The sequence below is a fragment of the Rhinopithecus bieti genome, unplaced genomic scaffold, assembly GCF_001698545.2.
Source record: "Rhinopithecus bieti isolate Rb0 unplaced genomic scaffold, ASM169854v2 scaffold_19652, whole genome shotgun sequence".
In the NCBI taxonomy this organism is placed as follows: Eukaryota; Metazoa; Chordata; class Mammalia; order Primates; family Cercopithecidae; genus Rhinopithecus; species Rhinopithecus bieti.
In genome coordinates this window covers 2,694,831-2,708,415 of record NW_016809913.1, presented here as the reverse complement: position 1 = coordinate 2,708,415, position 13,585 = coordinate 2,694,831, and the positions used below count along the sequence as shown (strand labels likewise).

The 13,585-nt window shown below is 47.1% G+C and overlaps 1 protein-coding gene and 1 long non-coding RNA gene across 4 annotated transcripts in view; one reads left to right on the top strand and one right to left on the bottom strand.

Moving 5' to 3' along the window:
* Positions 1 to 13,585, bottom strand: part of MYO1D (myosin ID) — a 389,352-nt gene that overhangs the window by 21,134 nt on the left and 354,633 nt on the right. The gene's annotated exons all lie outside the window — the stretch shown is intronic.
* The window catches only part of LOC108541376 (uncharacterized), a 9,236-nt gene continuing 1,531 nt past the window's right edge, over positions 5,881 to 13,585 (top strand). The window contains exons 1-5 of one of the 3 annotated variants that reach the window (XR_001888947.1): positions 5,881 to 7,308; positions 8,273 to 8,432; positions 8,597 to 8,693; positions 8,818 to 8,988; positions 11,444 to 11,797. This is a non-coding gene — a long non-coding RNA (uncharacterized LOC108541376). Of the gene's footprint in view, positions 7,309 to 8,272; positions 8,433 to 8,596; positions 8,989 to 11,443; positions 11,798 to 13,585 lie in introns of those variants that run through there. The other 2 variants (XR_001888946.1, XR_001888945.1) reach the window with 2 other exon arrangements.

Sequence of the window (13,585 nt, the reverse complement as noted above, 5' to 3'; positions counted from 1 at the left end):
CGGCCTGAACAGACGATTTTTAGTGGTTTGTCAGGAATGCCATCATATATTTGCTTATTCAGCTCACCATTATCAAGAAGCATTTAAATTTATATTTGTGTGTAGCTGTGGGTCACTGGATAGAGGAGTTAACAGGATCCCAGTCCCTGCCACCTGAGAATTGAACATTGAAAGCAGTTAGCACCTGCACACAAACACGCTGGGGACATATGTATTAAAAAGAGAGCTGGCCAGGTGCGGCGGCTCATGCCTGTAATCCCAGCAATTTGGGAGGCCGAGGTGGGCAGATCACCTGAGGTCAGGTGTTCAAGAGCAGCCTGACCAACATGGTGAAACCCCATCTCTACTAAAAATACAAAATTAGCCAGGGGTGGTAGTGCACGCCTGTAATCCTAGCTACTTGGGAGGCTGAGGCAGGAGAATTGCTTGAACCCAGGAGGTAGAGGTTGCAGTGAGCAGAGATTGCACCACTGCACTCTAGCCTGGGTGACAAGAGTGAAACTCTATCTCAAAAAAATAAAAATAAAAAAAAAATAAAAAGAGCCATCATGAAACATCTGCATCTTCTGGGATGCAAGATAAATAATAAAAAGGCCTCAGTTCTCAGAAAGCTCAGAGCCTGGGGAGGGAGGCTACCTGAGCTACTGTGTCAGGTGCAATAGAGTCAGCATCACAGAAGGTCTAGAGTGCGCTAAGCAGGCCCAGGGTGGAGGGAGGTGCCCAGGACTTCCTCCTGCTCCCTGCAAGGGTGTGGCCTCTCAGGCTGTATCCTGGCTTTGCATGGCTTTGCCATGCAGATGCATCATTGGAATAAACTAGGCTCTCAGCACTGGGTCCAGAGGTCCATGTCAGGATTTCTCATTTTCGTGCTACTCCCCACAGATAGGGATGAAGACAGAGCCACTAAACAGGGTGCTGAGGGAGAGAGCCTGGTGTACCAGGGTTGAAGGTGACTCACCTGCTCAGCCAGTGTCTCTCCTTCCTTTAATAATGTCCCTCAAACTCTACTCGTCCTTTCTCCCTGAAGCCTAACTGGGTTTCTCCAGCCACAGTGGCCTCCAAGACCCCACAGACAAGAAGGCAATGAGCTGCCCTTTGGAGGATGAGGAGGACTTGACAGGGAGTTCAAGATGAATGGGGGCTATGTTTCAGGCACCTTGAAGCCTGACCATGCCCAGCCAAGGATTCTTGAGGAGACAAAATAGATAATACTTTGTTTTCTTCAGTGTGCTTTCTACTAACTGAAATGGACTTGTTTGATACTTAGCTGGTTAATTGTCTGTCTCCTATGGTTTCCATCTCCTGACCAAAGGTAAGCTCCATGGGAGGGGGGACCTTGTCTGTATCCCCTGTACCTAAAAGAGGGCGTGGCATATAGTAGGTGCTTAATAAAGAGCCAATACATGAAACTGATAAACTAGGAAGTATGGCAGATGGACTGTTGACTGATGGGGGCATTTTGAGGCAGGAAGACCAATTAGGAAACCGTAAGTCAAGACAGAAAGAGCTGTGATGGTGAGAGGGCAAGAATGGGGTCCCACTGGAGAGATGCTTAGGAGTGAGAACGTGGTGACTGGCTCAATGTGGGTGATAAGAGGGAGACCCTACCATGTCTCCAGGTTTTGAGCTCATGTGATGGAGGAGGAGGTGGAAAGAGGGAATGAATTTGGTTTTGGACAGTGTTGAGTTTGACTTCCTCTGGAAAAGGATGCAAAGGGTTTCACTACACACCACGTAGACCCAGAAGTAAACAGGGCTCAGTGCTCTCTCTCCCTTAAAGGAAGAGATGTGATCCAGCAAGGTAGATCATGTGTCAAAACAGTTTATCATATATCAAAATTGTTTCACAAAACCTATTTTTGTAAGAAAATTCTATTATAAAATCAGCACTTACAATATTACAGTGATGCTGTGCTATATTAAGTGACAGCAAATAAAGTCTGGAATTTGAAAATTTAGCATTGAAATGGTAAGCCTGCCTGCACAGCTGTGCCTCAGCAACCTGGCTGTCATTCTCACCCACCCCAAACTCCTTAAGATTTCTTTCTTTATTTTTTTTTACTAGACAGGGTCTTGCTCTGTTGCCCAGACTGGAGTATAGGGTGTGATCATGGCTCACTGCAGCCTTCTGGGACTACAGGCATATGACACCATGCAAATTTAAAAAGATTTTTTGGCCGGGTGTGGTGGCTCAGGTCTGTAATCCCAGCACTTTGGGAGGTTGAGGCGGGTAGATCACGAGGTCAAGAGTTCAAGATCAGCCTGTCCAAGATGGTGAAACCCCGTTTCTACTAAAAATACAAAAATTAGCCGGTCATAGTGGCACGTACCTGTAATACTAGCCACTCGGGAGGCTGAGGCAGAGAATGCTTAAACCCGGGAGGTGGAGGTTGCAGTGAACTGAGATTGTGCCAGTGCACTCCAGCCTGGGCAACAGAGCGAGACTCTGTCTCAAAAAAAAAAAAAATTTTTTTTTTTGTAAAAAAGGGTTTTCCTATGTTTCCCTAACTGGTCTTGAACTCCTGGGCTCAAGGCATCCTTCCACACTGGCTTCCCAAAGCGCTGGGATTACAGGTGTGAGCCACCGCGGATGCCCAAGATTTCTTTTTTTCGATGTTATTCTTTTATTTAAAAAAATACTTTTAACACTATTATTTCCAGCAATCTTTATCTGAAAATGTCCAAACTTTAAAAAACAGTATTCTTAGAAGCAATAGTGCAAATTATAAAGGGGAAAAGAGGGAAGGTCTAATCCTTGCTTTGTAAATAGCAGGTCACACTTTCCAAAATCGTGGTGACCTATAAAAATTTGGAAACTAGTCAATGTCCAACAACAATCGGTAAATTATAGTTAGTTTGAGTCACGATGTAGGGGCTGTTAGCACATCACATTGCTTGCTGGGCTTGAAAAAAGGGATTTTTCTCAGATACTAGCCGGTCTTTAAGAAGTTTAGTTATAACACATCCGGGAGTCAGACATTCCAGCTGGCAGCAGCAGCAGGAAAGAGATGGGGACAGGGGCCTTCTAGGTTCCCTGTATTTCTAGGAATGTTGCTTAATCAAAAGAGGAGACAATGGAGGCATAGTGGGAAGAATACAAGGTTTGGAATCAATAGTTTAGGGTTCAAATCCAGCTGTATGGCCTGGCTCTGGGCAATTACTTAATCCTTTTAAACTCAGTTTCCTTAACTGGGATAATGAACAGTGATAATGTTCTTTTTTCTAAAGGGTTTTGGAGAGAGTTAAAGGAGAAAATATATGCACAGTGGCTAGTGCAGTGCCTGGCATTGAATAAGTGCCCCATTAACGTTTGTTAATGGAGTAAGCGCTTGAATGGGGGAGGCTGTTGGTGCGGAATGCTGGTTAGACAATGATACCAGGGCTGAAAGGACATTTGCCCAGCCTCTCAAGGCCTGTGCCCCGACCACGGATATTCCCTTAAGAAGCAACTATGCCACGTTCTAGGGCAAAAAGACTTGTCGATTCCAGAAGGACACTTTATCATGTTATTCAGTATTTTAAATCCCCTCCTCCTGCCTTTTTTTTTTTTTTTGAGATAAAGAGTCTCGCCCAGTCTCCCAGCCATGGCCTACTGCAGTCTTCACCTCCTGGTGAAGTCATCTTCCTGCCTTAGCCTCCTATATAGCTGGGACCACAAGTATATGCCCCCATGCCCAGCTAATTTTTTTGATTTTTTGTAGAGACAGGGTCTGGCTTTGTCGCCCAGGCTTGTCTTAGATGTGAAACTCCTTAGAGCCTTAGAAACTCCTAGGCTCAAGCAATCCTCTCGCCTCAGCCTACCAAAGTGTTGGTATTACAGGTGTGAGCCACTGTGCCCGGCCTTAAATCCCATTTTTAAGGACAAAGGATAATGCTTCCTTCTTGGGGATGACGACATAGTTCTTTTTGTATATTTTCCATCACACTGTCACTGAACCTTGCTCCCATCTAGGCAACTATAATCCACAGTGAAGAATATTTGATTAAGTAGCAGGTGGTGGGGGATTTTTGTTCTGAGGGGAATTCAAAAAAGTTAAAACAGAGGCAGCTATCTCATAAACCAAGCCAGAACACCAAGATGAAAAGAAACAAATTGCCCACTTTCTACCACCTGTTTGAGAACAGAAAGATTTATACTCACTTATGTCAGCTAAAAAAATGTACCCTTGTCTCACTGCGGTAAAAGAGCCTCCACTGCTCAATTGCTTCTGATGGAAAGTCTACCCCTTGCTCCGATACACACTTTCATGCTGGTAATAACAGAGGCAAAGCAGGTCTTTCTATCAATATGTTCTGCACACTTCCTAGCAGCTCTGCTTTTTCTATTCTGCATTTGCTATTTTAAGCGAGTACATAATGCATCAATTTTCAGACTCTTACTCAATGCCATTGCTACAGAACTGAGAACTCAGTAATCTTGTCAGGCAGAGCAGAACAATATTCCAACAGATGAAACATTCCATACAGCCTTATTTCCCTTTTCCTAGGATGGGGCATCTATTTCTGGCCCTATAATGAGAGATGAACCAGTGGCCATGGTCCAGTGCCTCTTGCTCTGGAATCCCACATCACAGAAACCACTCACCATGCTGCTGCCGGTAGACACATCAAAGGCCCTGTGAGGGTCTCCAGTCCATTTGACTGCTCTCTTATTTTTTATTTTAAGTTCCCAGAAATGGGTTGTTTAGATCCAGGCTGGAGCTTGCTGGCTGGGAACCAGAGTGTGGGTTCTCTCAGGCCACATCTGCCCTTTTCTTGCCTGCCATGAAGAGTCCCCATTTTCTCTGGAATCACCGATTGGATTTGAGAGCCCCAGAGCAAACTTCGTTTCCCTGCCCCCAGTCTCCTAGCAGATTTAAATGTGAAGTGTCTCCATATGGCTTCTTGCCAAATTTGGCTTGACCTTGAGTGCAGACACACTTCTAGTAGAAGGCCAATTGCATCTGATACCTCAGTGGGCAGTTTAGGCAGATTTCCCTGCTGTGTGTGTTTACAGCTTTAGTGGCTTCTAATACAGGCCTTACTTACTGTCTGCAGGGTTACCTGGGAGAGAGAGAGCAGAACGATCTGCTGCTACTAACACCCTTTGGCTTGTAAGTGGATTAAATGGACACATTTTCCCAAGATTTACTCCATATACCTGGCTGGTGTAAATGGGCTGGGCCACTTCCACCATCCTCTCCAGTTCCTGCTCCTTTTATCTTATATCCATTAACAATGGCACAACAAATTAGCACGGGTGCATAGTGATTCCAGTGGAAGGCGAATAATTCAATAAAAACTCGACACCACTGCTTTCTGTCTAAAGAACTAATTCATAGCATCGAAGGGTTCAGCTATCCCAGTGGGGACCCTGAATTACTGGCCCAACTTTATTAGCAAGAAAACAATCAAACCAAATACATTCTTCCTCTGGAGCTGGAAGTCAGACTCCCCGAGTAATATTTAGGTCACTGCTGCCCAGGCAAGTCTGAAAAAATGGTTTGTGCCCTGATTAGGCAGTCACACATTTGTTTTAAATGACTGTCATAGGAGGGTATCCAGAGGCATTTTAAGGCAAAGAGAAGTTCTATGAGCAGTACTGAAACAATCTGAAGTGGGCTGAAGCAAACAGCCTCTTTGTCTAGCCTCAAGTCTATCAGTGTCAGCTGAAATGGAATCTTTGGGTTTGGTGAGTGTCTGTTGCCACTTCCTCTTGTCTGTCTCCGGGAGCCCATAAGAGCAAAGATTCTCAACCTTGATTGCACGTTAAGCTTATGAAAAATAAATAGTGGTCAGGCTCCAACCCCAGAGATTCTGCTTCAATTGGTCTGCCTGTGGGCCCCTGAATGTCGCATTGCTAAAGCTCCCTGGGTGATTTTCCTGTGCATCACCGCTGTAAACCGTCCAAGCATCACCCTCCCTGGGAACGACTGGAAGAAGAGCTGGCCCCGCTTTGCTTCAGATAAATGCTCCAATTAGCTGCTTGGGAACTGGCCTAGCACATGACAGGATTCCCCTTACATACAATTTAATTGATTAATCATACTTTTTATTATGACAATTCTTAAACAGATACTAAAAAGAAGAGTTACAAGAATGATTTGCAACAACATTCTAGAAGTGCCTGTGAACGAGGGGCTGAGCCCCCGAGGGTCACAGAGCTCAGAGGAGGACGTGGAGATGGGCACCCCTCCTGTCACCCCAGCTCACCCTCTGGACAGCAGCTGGCCTGCCACTCTGCTATCACCCTCTGGACAGCACCTGGCCTGTTACTCTGCTATCACTCTCTGGACAATACCTGGCCCACCACTGCACCATCACCCTCTTTCTTGTTCCCTTCTCATTTCTTTCTTCAACATTGACTAAAGCCTGTGTGTCAGCCCTTGTGGAACGGTGGTGCGTAAGACAGGTCTTGCTCCTGCCTTCATGGAGCTCAGAGCCTGGTGTGGAAGACTCTTGTAAACATGAATTACACACTCATTACTGTTTATTCACAATTCTGCAAAGAGCTCTCATGGTAAAAGTACAGACTGCAATGGAATCGTGATGGGAAACCTAATCTATCTTATTTACTCTCGGGGGAGTCAGGGAACGCTTTCTTGAAGAAGTGATATTAAAACATCTCATTTTAAAGAGTGAATAAGAAATGCACATGGTATGCCATTCACAGGTCCCAAAGCATTTAGAGGGAAAGCCTACTTCCTTCCACCCCTGTCGCCCGGCCTCCGTTTCCCTCCTCACGAGCAACCACAGTCCCACTTACGGTGTATCAGTCAACACTAAGACTGGCACACACGAAGAGGTATCGGCTAGAATATGAGCCAATCTGATGTTTGACGCCAGTGCCACTAGAGCTGCTATGTTGCTCCAGGACAAAGAGGGTTCTGGGTTAGGGCCATTACTGTGGCCAAATCCCTAGCACTCTTCATCACTAGGTGACCGTGAATGCTAACAGCAGCACTTTCTGCTCACAGAACCCCCTCCCCCCAAATCACGACTTCAACTCTCAAAGGCCCTCGAAATTCTGCTTTGGGCCTCGCAATGCCATCGAGTCGCAGAACTCGGCAGCCGACAGGTTCTCTGCGGCCCGGGTAGGGGATGTGCGCCCCACCTCGCTGCAGGGAAGGCCAAGCAAGCCAGGCCAAGAGGGCACTGGACGCCGTCTCACCTTTTTTTCCTCCCTCTCACCAAGTGACACCGCTCCCTCTCAAACAGAAGGAAGGGGAATAGATCCGTGGGGAATCTCTTGGGTCCTTAAAAGGGGCTGTCACGTCTAGCTCTGCTTTGCGCGGTACACGTTGGCTGAAGGCCAGCGAGGCCGCCCAGGTGAGGAAAGCAAGTTCCTGTGCAGCGCTTCAGCCCGGCACCGCTTTTTGAAACACTGGTTTCATGCCAGGCCACTGGGCGGGCCGGGTGGGGGTGGCGGCGACCTGTCCTCACGGCCCGGGCACCTGCAGCGGAGCCGAGCACAGGAAGGGCGGCTGCCAGGGAATCCGGGGCGACAAAGAAAGGCGGAGGGGAAGGACGCAGGGAAGCAAGGGAGGAGGTGGGAGCGGAGGAGACAAAGGGAATCTGCACCAGCCCGGTGGGCTGCGGCCGCGGGGGGGAGGCTGCGCCTAGAGAGCGACGCGGTCGCCAAGGCAACGGCGCCCCAGCCGCCCGCGGCTGGAAGCAAAGCCGCCGCCCGAGCCTGAGCGCCAGCGCGCACGCCCCCCTTGCAGCCCCCCCGCAGCCCCGGCCGGCCGTGCTTCTCCGGCTCTAACCGACAGCCCTCCCAGCCCGCCCCCCTCCTTCCGGCTGTTTTTGTTTGTTCTGTTTTCCCGAGAAGGGTGATGATTTGTGGCTTAAGATCATCTGCTGGCAATATTGATGAACTCACCTGGGTTGTCTGAAAGGGAACTGAAAGGGAAGGGGATAGGGACTGGGTCGCTAAGGTACTGGATCAATATAGATAAAAACCATTAAGAAAATTGAGATGTGGTAAACAGCAAGCTTTTTTTTTTTTTTTTTTTTTTTTTTTTTTTTTTTTTAAAACCAGGGCGATGTCTTAGCCAGAAAATAGTTAAAAGGGAGGAGAAAGGGCTACCCCCGCAGCCATGTGAAATAGGATTAGTGGCAACCCTGAAGACTCAGGCCCACAGGAGCCATACTGCAGCAGTTTGCTTCACGTGACACTTTGCCTGCTCAGATTTATGCTCCAGAAAAAGAAAATCAATCTCTGCACCTTTTTTTTTTCTTTTTTGTATGCAAAGCCCAAACTCATGGTATCATCTCTCAAACTGTATTTCAGCACGAATAGGAAAAGGCTCATGAGGCTGTACTCTGTGAGGGTGGAAACCGGACTGAACCATCCCTGTAACTGCTGAGCCCAGTATGGGACCTGCCGCACACTAGCTGAGGGTGATGGACCCTACCGCTGTGCACAAAGTTCACAGAGAGGACTTCCCGAGGTCAGCCTCCGGAATGCAATAGCGACTGGGCCCAGAAACATCCTGTTAGCACGAATGCCTTGCTATGAAGTCACACAAAGAGCCAAGGGGTGTGGTTGGGGAGGTTTTGAAAACTCAGCGAATAGCAAAACGGGGGCAGGAACATATGTCTTTTTACCCATCAGGCAAAGTCTCCCTTTTATGACACATCTCTCCTGGGTCTGGAGCACCATGCTTTGTGAGATAATAGAGGCATGTCGGTGAATAATAGGCGTGTGACAGGTTGGTGTGGGTTGGCAGGCAGCTGCCTTCCGACTGCTCTGCTCGGGCTGCTGTGGGGCTTCCAGGATACAGGCCATGGGTCTGACTGGAGTGCCATTTCCTAACCACTCTTCTGTTTATCTAGACAGATGCTATGTCCATCCTAAGTCATATGTGTTCTTTGGTTATCCTAGAAGCCACTGTGGTATCCTAGGACCTTGCCACAGCGACTGACAGAAAAATGAAGAATAAAAATAATATGTGTGAACTGCTGTTACTCCTCCATTCCAGAATTCAAACTGCACTATATTCAAAGGTGACTGACAAAGTTCATCTTCCTTGCAGGTGGTATTTGTAATGGCAGGGGGTGGAAATCAATCAGGGAATGATAGGACTGAGCTGCTGAGAACATGGGGCGGGGAATCGGGCCACTTTGTTCAGCAAAACCTGGAGACAACACACAATCTTTCCATGGGCTTACCCAAAAGATCAGACCTCAGTTTGGAAGGTTAGACGTCTAGAACTGGGCCTTGAGAAAAGATCTGACCTTGAGTTCAGCTTTAAGCAAGAACACATCTAAAAGCTTCTGGCCAGCAGCCTGTCTACTGATTTCCTAAAGACCCCTCCCTCAGGGCCAGATGGCCTGCCTCCCTCCACTGCCTACTCCAGTATTCTTCCATCCTGAACCATGACAACCAACCTACTCCTTAGAAACACACCTAAAATAGGGAAGAGAAGGCTCAAGAAATGCATATTGTCTCTGTCATCCAAAATGAGTGCTACGATAGTGAAGAGTAAAGCAGTGTTCCTGAAGAGGCAGACTTCATGTGATGAAGGCCCGTAAATTCCCACATAATCAGGAACAAACTGAAAAGAACTGTGAGGAGGTTACGGAGGAATTTTCATTTCCTCATATAAGTTGCTCCTATGTTTAGTAGCCATAGCGTCAAGGAATATTTAAATATAGATGCTAGTTAAATTCATGATCAATAATTTAAAATGTTTTGGGAAAACATTAATTTGCTGAGATATGGGTAGTGAGTACTTCTTGGTCCATAGAACCCTAGCCAGCCAACCTAGATTAAATAAATAAATCTTAGGGCCAGGTGCAGTGGCTCATGCCCGTAATCTCAACACTTTAGAGGCCGAGGTGGGCAGATCACGAAGTCAGGAGTTCGAGATCAGCCTGACTAACATGGTGAAACCTGTCTCTACTAAAAATAAAAAAATTAAGCCAAGTGCGGTGGCTCATGTCTGTAATCCCTGCACTTTGGGAGGCCGAGGTGGGGGATCACGAAGTCAGGAGTTCAAGACCAGCCTGGCCAAGATGGTGAAACACTGTCTCTACTAAAAATACAAAAATTAGCCAGGTGTGGTGGCAGGCGCCTGTAATACCAGCTACTCAGGAGGCTGAGGCAGCAGAATTGCTTGAACCTGGCGGGCAGAAGTTGCAGTGGGTTGAGATCATGCCACTGCACTCCAGCCTAGGCGACAGAGTGAAACTGTCTAAAAAAAAAAAAAAAAACCAAAAAACCTCAGTTTCTCTGAAATATTCCAAATATTCAGTAAATATTCAATATTCAATCCCATATTCAATAAAATTTACATATCCTCTAGAAGCAAATAATTAAAATTAATTAAGCAAAACATTAACTAAAAATGATAGAGGTATGAAATAAATTCTCTTCATGGATTATGATATCATTTGCTATCCCTGCTTCCATCTCACCACTAAAGGCCTGACACTGTGGCCTAATGCGGAGTTGAAACCACAGAGTTCAGGGTTATAATGAAAGCCTTTTCACAAAAAATGGGTCCCCCATTGGTGGTCAGAATGAAAGAATTTTGTCCCAAACTACTCTAGTTTCTTTAAGGCCTTAAGTTTTAGCTGTTGACTTACAATGAGTTAAAGCATTATACTGGCTGGAAGGGATGCATGGTGAACATATTAGGAAGACATGATGCACTGCTTCCTGAATAGACAGCAGAGTTCCCAGGGGATGGGGCGCAGAGCACTGAGAGGTGATGCTGAGGTGGGGAGGGACTGGTGGAGGCTGGGATGGCTTGGCACGAAGCAGGAGGGTGAGCTAAGGGGCAGTATGAGGATCCTAATGATAGGGAGAACACACAAAAATGAGTGGGGTAGAGGAGCCGCACAGCCAGCTTTTGCTCATTACCCACTGAGGAGGGCCAGTGCTGCCTGTGGGCTCCACCACGAACATCGTGTGGCTGTCAGGCTCCTCAGTCTGAGTGTCCCCCATGCCTCTTTTTTGTGAGATGGAGTCTCACTCTGTCACTCAGGCTGGAGTGCAGTGGCGCGATCTCGGGTCACTGCAAGCTCCGCCTCCCGAGTTCACGCCATTCTCCTGCCTCAGCCTCCTGAGTAGCTGGGACTACAGGCGCCTGCCACCACACCCAGCTAATTTTTTGTATTTTAGTAGAGACGGGGTTTCACCGTGTTAGCCAGGATGGTCTTGATCTCCTGACCTTGTGATCCACCCACCTCGGCCTCCCAAAGTGCTGGGATTACAGGCGTGAGCCACTGAGCCTGGCCCCCCATGCCTCTTAGACAGCAGTGCAACTAATGCCACTGCCTTTGCCTGCCTACCACATGGGAGGAAAGAGGATCAGGTGGGACCCAGGCCTTGCCAGTGGACTGGAAGAGAAGGAAGGGAAAAGAGATGGGAAGGCAGGTCGGGGAGGGGAAAGAGAAGAAAGGTATTTAGCACAGGGGTGGGCTTTGGCTCTCACCCAACAACTTCCTTTTACAGACAAGAGACCAGGCCCAAAGAGGTTGTGAATTGTCAAGATCACTTAGGGGTGGAAGTGAAACTCTCACCTTGGGCTTCACATTTCCGATTCAGTGTTCATTCATGGAGTCCATGAGAGAAAAGGAAAGGGCAGAAGTGCGAAATGTCACCAATAGTGAAAGAGCAGGATGCAAATGAGAAACAGAAAAGCTCTCCACAGGAGACTTAGAAGACTACAAAAATCATTCCATTCAGTCTCACGACAAAACAGTGCCCGAGGAGCTTTACAATGGAGTGCCAGTCCTAGCCTGGGCAACATGGAGAAACCCCATCTCTACAAAAAACTACCCAGGCATGGTGGTGCACACCTATAGTCCCAGCTATTTAGGAGGCTGAGTCCCTGAGCCTGGGAAGTCGAGGCTGCAGTGAACGGCGATTGTACTACTGCACTCTAGCCTGGGCAGCAGAACAAGACCTTGTCTCGAAAAAAAAAAAGAGTGCCAGCCCTGGAGTGAGAGTGGTCAGGGCAAATCCCATCTTCTCCCAACAGCCAGTAAGCCTCGGGGCAAACTTCTTAACCTCTCCAAGCCTCAGTTTCCTCAACCATGAAATGGGGATGACGGTAGTATTATTTTCATACAGACTTTGTGAAGATCAAAAGATAATGACCCATGGCAAAGAGTTCTTTCAGCACAGTGCCTGGAGCACAGTGCAGTGCGTAATCAGCATGTGCTGCTGCTCTTACTATGATTGCCACAGAGCTACTACAACCAGGGAAAACTAGTTTTTCTTACAAGAAAAATGGAATAAAAAAGTTGTTGGTCCTTTTCTATGTTTGGGAAAGTGCATCTGTTTTCTCTGGGGCTGAATGAGTATATGCATCGTTTTGAATTTCCCACAATAAAAAAAACATCATTTTGCTTTTGTCTTTGGTGGAGCATGCTTCCTTCTAATGTCAACTCATTCTTCCCTCTATTGGTGAGAAAGTCCCAGTCTTAGTTTCACAACCAAAAAAAACTCTGTGCTAACAGGCTCGGGCGTAGGATGGAAAAAATGAAGAAGTTATTTACTTCTACATTTCATTACTTTTTTTTTTTTCTTTGGACAGGGTCACGCTCTGTCGCCCAGGCTGGAGTACAGTGGTACCATCATAGCTCACTGCAGCCTCGAACTTCTGGGCTCAAGCAATCCTCCTGTGTCAGCCTCCAGAGTAACTGGGACCACACAGGTGGGTGCCATCATGCCTGTTTTTCTCTTTTTTTGAGACAGAGTCTTGCTCTGTCGCTCAGGCTGGAGTGCAGTGGCATGATCTCGGCTCACTGCAACCTCCGCCTCCCGGGTTCAAGCTATTCTACCTAAGCCTCCTGAGTAGCTGGGATTACAGGTGCGTGCCACCACACCTGGCTGATTTTTGTATTTTTAGTAGAGATGGGGTTTCACCATGTTGGTCAGGCTGGTCTCAAACTCTTGACCTCGTGATCTGCCCACCTCAGCCTCCCAAAGTGCTGGGATTATAGGCATGAGCCACCGTGCCCGGCCTTGACTAATGATTTTAATTTTTAGTAGAGATAAGGTCTTGCTATGTTGCCCACGCTGGTCTCAAACTCTTGGGCTCAAGCAGTCCTCCTGCACTGGCCTCCCAAAGTGCTAGGATTACAGGCATGAGCCATTACACCTGGCCTACCTCTCATTACTTTTGTTTTCCTTAGAAAGTCAACTGTATTTGGATTATAGCTCAGATTAGGAATTCTCAATCTGCAAGCATTCAGGGGCCAACATGCTTTTTCACCATCTGTCAAATGGGCACCATTAGCTTCAATCATTCATAGGAGTGGGGAACTGCAGGCTTCTGGTATGATTTATTTGGCTGTCAGTTGATAGTCCTCTGACCACTGATCCAACAGTTTCAAGACAAACCTCCCCTCTCTCCTTCCCCACGTAGATTTCTGTGGCTATCTCACTGAGAGACCTGATCCTGAAGAGTTTTACATTCCTGGCTATTTTAAGCCTCACTAACCGTTCAAACGAGGTCGCCACATGGCATGCAGCTGTGAGAAGCAGCTGCTGTGGTTTGATTTCTAGTCAGTATGTCTTGACATTCTTGTCAAGTGATTTCTAAAATTCCTTGTTTTTTTTTTTCTTTTTTTTTTTTTTTTTTTTTTT